The sequence below is a fragment of the Choloepus didactylus genome, chromosome 27, assembly GCF_015220235.1.
Source record: "Choloepus didactylus isolate mChoDid1 chromosome 27, mChoDid1.pri, whole genome shotgun sequence".
Lineage (NCBI taxonomy): Eukaryota > Metazoa > Chordata > Mammalia > Pilosa > Megalonychidae > Choloepus > Choloepus didactylus.
Genome location: NC_051333.1, coordinates 1,887,123 through 1,895,808, shown reverse-complemented (window position 1 = coordinate 1,895,808; position 8,686 = coordinate 1,887,123).

Below are 8,686 nucleotides of genomic sequence, written 5' to 3'. Positions count from 1 at the left end.
TCTTAATCCTTTACTGGAGCCCTTTATGAAAGGATAAAAGGCAGAAAAACTGAGAGAGAGAGATCGAGGAGAGAGAGAAATGCCCCAGTGGTGGTAAGAGAGAACCTGCAGATGCTCAGAGAGAAAGTCACTGGAATGAGAAGTTGAACTCAATGAAACCTGGGAGCAAAGGACCAGCGGATGCCGGCCATGTGCCTTGCTGTCTGACAGAGGAACCCCAGATGCCAGCAGCCTTTCTTCAGAAAAGGTATCCTCTTGTTGATGCCTTAATTTGGACATTTTCATGGCCTTAGAATTGTAACTTGTAACATAATAATTCCCCATCGTTAAAAGCCAGTCCATTTCTGGTATATTACATTCTAGCAGCTTTAGCAAACTGAAACAGAAACCAAAGTGTGCAAAGGTAGATAAATGTAATATGGCAAAATGTTTTTTCAATAGTAAATTATTAGAAATAACCCATCCAGTCGGGAAATGGGTAAATTAATTAAGGTATAGTTATTCAATAGAATTCTATGCAGCTGTTAAAATATGTATTAATATGTGTCTTATCTATAGAAAGATAGTTGTACTATACTAAATGAAAAAAATTGCAGACCTGTACTGTAGTATAAACTCGTAATTGTAATATGAGAAATAAAACCTAAAATTTTATTACTCTGGGCATCTCCTTTACTCTGTCTAGCTTCCCCTGCCTCCTTTCGGTTATTCTTTTCTTTTCCTTTGGGTAACTGGCCAATCCCTACTAGATGCTTCTGATGGACCTGCCAGTCACATTCTTTCTGGAGTCTGAAATGCACTTGGATCTGTGTCATCCAGTTGCAGCTTCCTGAGACGATGATGCACTTGCTCTTGTGGTTGTGGTCTTTGGAGCCATCTTGATTGTTGTGCTTTCTGAGGTTTTAATTCTTCAAACTACCCATTGTTCTTCCAGTACTTAAGTTTTGGCCTATATTGGTCAGTTGCTTTCAATCAAAGAAACTCAACCAGTACAAAATTTTATATAAAGATTGGGTACTAAGCAACAGAGCCTTTGAAAAATGTGAGCTGTGAAGGATTGGTTATTGGATAGAATGGGACAAACAGCAGTTAAGATTCATGTTTATTTGCTAGCTTAGGAGAGTGGCAACTCATGGTGTGCAGAGGGCAAAACCCCACCTGAATTCTTAGCTGTAGTCACCTAGAATGGATAGAGATCTAAGGTCCTGGATAATGGCAATTTAAAGGCGATGAGGAATGCTAAAGCCAAAGAATATATAAAGTGCTGATATCTTAACTGTTTTGGATAATTTAAAGCTGAGCTCCTGAACATCTAGTCTCAAGGCAAAAAAAAAAAAAAAAAATTCAACTAAGGGACTTTGTATGATATTAATAAAAGATGTTTTGCTGTTTGAAGTTACAGGGTTAAGATTGCTGAAAACCAGAGACAGCTCATATGGCTTGCTGAGGTAGGATCCTGATTAAATTTCACTCTTTAGTCTAGAGTGACCATGTATTTTATTGTCCAAATAGGGACATTTTTTAAAGTGAAAGGGGTACCTAACTTAACAGAACCTCTGGGCAACAGGCATTCAGGGATTGTCGGGCAAAATGGGATATGTGTTATGTAACAAAATTGAATAAGAAAAAAAAAACGGGGTTCTAACTATTGGAAGGGGGATATTTCAGAGGATTCGAAGGGCTAGAATAGCCTGAACCTCCAAATCTCTGTGAAATACCACCCATTACATCTGTTGCCTTAAGTACACATGCCTCCCCTAAAGAGAAAGCTAACAGTTTATTTTACACCCTACTCCATTGCTGCTCACGTGATTTTCTGTTCACAGACTAACTTCAACAATGTCTAGAAAATGAAATGCAAAATCAAAATAGGGCAGAGAATAACTATATTTTAGGAGAAATTGCAGGAGTTAGTTTATTAGTTTAGAGGAAGAAATACCTAGGGACATTTTGTGGAAATGAATTTTGATTACATAATCTGAAAAGCTTCCAATTTGAGTGTAGTCCAGGTCAAGGGAAGCTCTCAAGCTGTTTCAAAATGTAAAACAAGCAACTTTGCCAGTTGGTCCTTATGTCTTGAAGATTTAATTGAGTTGTTCATAATTTACTGGAAGGTTTTTTGGAGCCACAGGCCTGCTAGGGCAGTCACATTGATGGTAGTGTGATAGTAGACCGTGCTGGAGACTGAATGCCCGACCATGGGGCGGCATGTGAGCCTGCAGTCGAGACAGGCACACCTTCAGTGGGCACAAGTGGTAAGGAGGGAACCAGCTTACAAGTAATTTTCACAAACAGGTTGCTAACATACCCATTTTTTAAATTCATGCCATAGCGCAACCTCAATTCACACCTTTAGTTTCATGGGGAATATCCTATGATCAGTTGACCTAAAGATAGAAAATACACTCCATCTTGATTTAGAGTGTACTTGCTTGATATACTGACACCACCTGGAAGTGGGTTAACGAGACTTTAGAGTTGCATTCAGGAGGGCCTTCAAGAGTTATATTGAAGCCTTCCAGTGGGCAGAACTTTGTGTATCTTTAACAACTTTATTGAGATATAATTTACATATAATAAACTGCATATATTTAAATGTACAATTCAGTAACTTTTGACATTTATATACCTGTAAAATCATCACAATCAAGATAATGAACATAACCATCTGCCCCTTTACAGTCCCCCTCTCATACCTTTCTTCATTTTCCACCTCCCCAGCAACCACTGATCTGCTTTCTGTCCCAATATATTAGTTTACATTTGCTAGAGTTTTATATAAATGGAAGCATACAGTATGTATGCTTCAATACATGGAAGCAGGGGGCTTCCACTTAGCATAATTATTTTTAGATTCATCCATATTGTTGCAAGTATCAATAGTTCATTCCTTTTAATTGCTGAATTCTAGTCTATTGTACAGACATAGCACAATTTTTTTTTATCCATTTGCTAATTTATGGACAGTTGGGTTGTTTCTAGTACCTTGAAAGCTACAAAATATTGCTGAGGAAAGTTAAAGAAGACCTAAATAAATGGAGAGATACACCTAGTTTACAGGCTGGAAGACAACACTATTAACAACATCAATTCTCCCTACAGTGATCTATAGATTTGTGGTTGTCAGAATCCTAAGATGGCCCCAATATTCCGCTCCCTGTTGTACACTCCCTGTAATCCCCTCTTCTTGATTGTGAATGGGATGGTAACTATGATATCACTCTTGTGACTATGCTAAATTTTATGGCAGAAGGAATTTTGCATATGTAATTCAGTTCCCTGTTTTGGTTTGCTAAAGCTGCCAGAATGCAATATACGAGAAATGGGTTGGCTTTTTCAAAGGGGATTTATTAGTTAAAATTTACAGTTCTAAGGCCATGAAAATGTCCAAATGAAGGCATCAAGAGGAAGACACCTGTGCTGAAAGGCTCTGTATCTGGGGTTCCTCTGTCACATGGGAAAGGCACATGGTGACATCTGCTGGTCCTTCTCTCCTGGGTCCTGGTTTCAAAATGGCTCTCTCAGTTTCTGTGGGTCCTTCTTGCTTCTCCTAGGGTGTTTTCTGTCTAAATACACACACACCCTCTGCCCCCCCTCTCTTTCCCTCCCCTTTCCTTCCTTCCCTTTCCTTCCTTTCCCTTCTCCTCCCTTTCCTTCAGATAAAGACCCACCTTGAACTGGGTGGGTCACATCTCCATGGAAACAACCTCATCAAAAGGTCCCACCCATAATAGGTCTGCACCCACAAGAATGGATTAAAAGAATGTGGCATTTTCTGGAGTACATAACAGTTGCAAACCAGCACAGTCCCTAATCAGTTGACTTTGTGTTAGTCAAAAGGGAGATTATCAAGTGTGTGCCTGAACTAATCAGGTGAACCCTTAAAAGGTACAGGACCCTTTTTAAAGAAAGAGATTCAGAGTGTCAGAGGGGTGCTCTCCTTTTGGCCTTGAAGGAGCAAACTGCCATTTTGTAAAGAGGGGCACGTGGCAGGAAACAGCAGGGGCCTCAACGGGCTGAGAACATCCCCCAGGTGACAGCCACCAAGAAAGTAGGGACACTAGTCCTACAACTACAAGGAACTGAATTCTGCCAAAACCCAGCAGGCTTCAAAGAAGACCCAAGCCTCCGATGAGATCGTGACTGCAGATGGCTCTGATTTCATCATGGGGAGACCCTGAGCAGAGGGCCCTGAGTTAACCCCTACTCTACCCGTGGGAACTGTAAGACAGTACACTTGTGTTGTTTTAAGCTGCTAAGTGTGTGGTAATTTTAAAGCAGCAATAGAAGAGTACTACAAGATTCAATGCAATGGCAATAAAAATTCCAGCAGGCTTCTTTCTTTTTTTGGTATAAATTGAAAAGATGATTCTAAAATTCATATGGAAATGCTCAAGAGCAAAAATAGAACAACTTTGAATAACAAGAACAAAGTTGGAGAACTGTCACTACCTGATTTCAAGAATCATTAAAAAGGTACAGTAATCCATCAGCCTGGTATAATAACGGCAGACAAATAGATCAATGTAAAAGAATAGAGTCCATAAGTAAACCCACATAAACTGATTTTTTTTTATTAAATTCAGTTTTATTGAAATACATTCACACACCATACAATCATCCATGATATACAATCCACTGTCCACAGTATGATAACATAGTTATGCGTTCATCACCACAATCTATCTCTGAACATTTGCCTTACATCAGAAAGAACCAGAACAAGAATAAAAGTGAAAAAAGAACACCCAAATCATCCCCCCATCCCACCCCATTTGTCCTTTAGTTTTTATCCCCATTCCTCCACTCATCCATACACTAGATAAAGGGGGTGTGATCCACAAGGTCTTCACAATCACACTGTCACCCCTTGTAATCTACATTATTATATAATTGTCTTCAGGAGTCCAGACTGCTGGGTTGGAGTTTGGTAGTTTCAGGTATTTACTTCTAGCTATTCCAATACATCAAAGCCTAAGAGGTGTTATCTATATAGTGCATAAGAATGTCCACCAGAGTGACCTCTCGACTCCATTTGGAATCTCTCAGCCACTGAAACTATTTCGTCTCATTTTGCATCCCCCTTTTGGTCAAGAAGATACTCTCAGTCCCACGATGCCGGGTCCACATTCATCCCCAGGAGTCATACTCTGCATTGCCAGGGAGATTTACACCCCTGGGAGTCGGGTCCCACGTAGGGGGGAGGGCAGCAAGTTCACCTGTCGAGATGGCTCAGTTAGAGAGAGAGAGGGCCACATCTGAGCAACAAAGAGGTACTCGGGGAGACTCTTAGGCACCATTACATACAACTTTAGACTCTCCTTTGTGGTCATGAGCTTCATAAGGGCAAGTCCCATAAACTGATTTTTTTACAACAATGCAAAGATACTGAAGTAGAGAAAGGATAATCTTGTCAATAAATGGTATTAGTATAATTGACTATTCAAATACAAAACAAAAAACAAAAAACTGAACTTGGATCCATAGCCCCATAAAAAATGAACTCAAAATGGAACACAGACCTAAATGTAAAACTATAAAATTTGTATATATATATATATATATATATATATGGGGAAATCTGTGTGCCCTTGAGTTAGTCAGATATTTCTATAGGTATAGCACTGTGCTGGTTGGAAGCTGCTATGTACTCCAGCAAAGGCCATGTTCTTTCAGTCCATCCCTGTGGGTGCAGACCTACTGTGGGTGGGACCTTTGATTAGGTTGTTTCAGTTGAAATGTGACCCACCCAATTTAAGGTGGGTCTTATTCCTTTACTGGAGTCCTTTATGAGAGGATAAAGGACAGAAAAAGCTGAGAGAGCTTAGAGAGAGAAAAGCTCTGGAGATGCTAAGAGAATATCCACAGAAGCTCAGAGAGGAGGCCACTGTCACCAGGAGCTGAAAGCAGTGAGACCCGGGAGAGAAGGGCAGCAGACAGCAGATGTGCCTTGCTATCTGACAGAGGAAGCCCGGATGCCGGCAGCCTTTCTTCAGCGATGGTATCTGCCTCTTGATGCCTTAATTTGGACATTTTCACAGCCTTAGAACTGTAAAATTGTAAGCTAATGAATCCCCATTGTTAAAACCCAGTCCACTTCTGGTACCTTGCATTTTGGCAATTTTAGCAAACTGAAACTAAGAACAAAAGCATAATCCATAAAAGACCAAATTAATAAATTGGACTTCAGTGAAATTAAAAACCTGTTTTTCAAATGATTCTTAAGAGAATGAATACACAAACCACAGACAGGGAGAAAATATTTGCAAAGCATATATCTGATAAAGGACTTCTTCCAGAATGTGTAAAGAATGCTCAGACTCAACAATGAGGAAACAAACAACCCAATTTAAAACTAGGCAAAATATTTGAGCCGACACTTCACTGAAGAAGATGTACAAATGGAAAATAAGCATATGAAAAGATATTAAACTATTAGTCAATGGAAACTGAAATCACGAGATACTGCAAACCTGTTGGAATGGCTAAAATGTACAAGACTGATCTTACCAAGTGTTGGTGAGGATGTGAGGTAACTGGAATTCTCATCCCCTGCTTGTGGGAATTGGGAATGTTTGTCAGTCCCAGGTCCCGCAGACCCTCCTGCACCACCATCGATTCCAGCACCTCCCGCTTCAGTACTGAACGCTGAGCCAGGGACCTGTGGGAGACAGACACTCAGCCTGCGGCCCAGGGCCCAGGGCGTTTTTATCATGCGTCTTTCAGGAGGGAAAACAGAGGAGGAGCAGAGAGTGAAAGCCCCACAGAAAGTCTGAAGATGGGGTCAGGACGGTACCTGTGCCCAGAACTTCAGACACACAGGTGTACTTTCATGATTTTCTAGTCACCTTTCTACCCTGATGAAGATACGGAAGCCCACAGAGAGTGAGTGTATTAGGGGAACCTAACTCCTATCACAATCAACCCCCAAATCCCAGTGGCTTACCGTGGGCTGACAGATGTGTTTGGTTCTGCTCTGGTCAGTCATGCAGGGGCTGAGGCCCTGTCCATGGCTCTGCCTTCCTTTAGGGCCGCAGAAGCTTCCACTGGATTCTCTGCATCTGGTGGGCTGATGAGGGACAGGAGAAGAGAGAGGGTAGAATATAACATGCAACATTAGTTGCATTTTTACTTGCAATCATAATTGCTTTTCTCTTTCAGTTACAATCTCACCTGAATAGCTGTACTCTAAAGACTAATTTGTATATTTCATAGCAACAGAAATTCTATATAAAATAATAAGAGGAAAGGAGATGGGAGGGAAAAATTAGATGGTATATTCAAATATATCTATAAAGAATCAAGAAAGAAAATGTGGACAATGGCATACTTCTCATTTCTGACTCGTTGAGACCAAAGTAATTTTAACTTCTTTCTTTCACTGGTTATTCCACGTTCCCTTTGTCTTTCCTCAGCACCTCAGCTAGAGTGGGATTTTCACCAGGTGGCATGACTCAAACCTGCATTTCTAAAGGGTTACGTCTTCAGTCATGCACTCTAATAGGTTGCTGAAGTTTTCTATTAGCATTTATATTTTGACTTGGAAGTACTGGAATAAGTCCCCTGGAGAAACATGAGGGTTCCATATAGAGTACCCACCCCCCACCCCCACCTCCATCATGTAGCACTATCTCAATTCCTGCTTGGTCACAGAGACCAGTCTCTCTCCAGCCTTCCCTACCTCATGTTTCAGTCTCATGAGGACATCTAGATGGGCAGGTGGCTGTCCTGCCTTCCAATTCAGTGTTTCTCCTGGTGGAAGCAAACATTCTCTGAGCGGGTTTTTAAGCATAATGGTGAACAGAGTAATTTCCACTCATACCTCTTATATTCTGGATCTGGGAGAATTACCAGGATATTTTGGTTACTGATTTAAATCTTCTATAGCATCCTATAAAACTGAACCCCAGACTTTTCAGAATATTATTTCTTAACTGTTGTCTTACTTAGCTGAGTGATCAGGTGATCAGAAAGCCATTCCACTATTCTAATGCTGCTTCTGGGTGATCGGGTCTTTGAAAAAGCCCATGAATTTGATGGCTGTGAATCCATTATCCCAATTTTGATGTGACATGAATTCACGGATCAGAAGCAATGTTGTGTAGAATACAATAGTGGGAGATAATACATTCCAGAAGCCCACAGATGGTGGCTTTAGCAGAAGCATTACATGTAAGTTTGAAGATGAATCCATATCCAAAAATGTCACTCTTACAGACAGGACACACTGCTGCCTTCTGAAAGGGACCCAGTGTGACTGACCTGCCACTGGCTGTTCTCTCTGGGGTATGGTGCTGCACTGGGGGTAAGCATGAGCCTCTGCCATTGGCAGGTTGCTTGCTATACGCACTGTCCTAGTTTGCTAATGCTGCAGAATGCAAAACACCAGAGATGGACAGGCTTTTATAAAACGGGGGTTTATTTCACTACACAGTTACAGTCTTAAGGCCACAAAGCATCCAAGGTAACACCTCAGCAATCAGGTACCTTCACCGGAGGACGGCCAGTGGTGTCCGGAAAACCTCTGTTAGCTAGGAAGGCAGCTGGCGTCTGCTCCAAAGCTCCGGCCTCAAAACGGCTTTCTCCCAGGACATTCCTCTCTAGCAAGCTTGCTCCTCTTCAAAACATTACTCACAGCTGCACTCTCTTTCCTCTTTGAGTCAGCTCATTTATATAGCTCCACTGA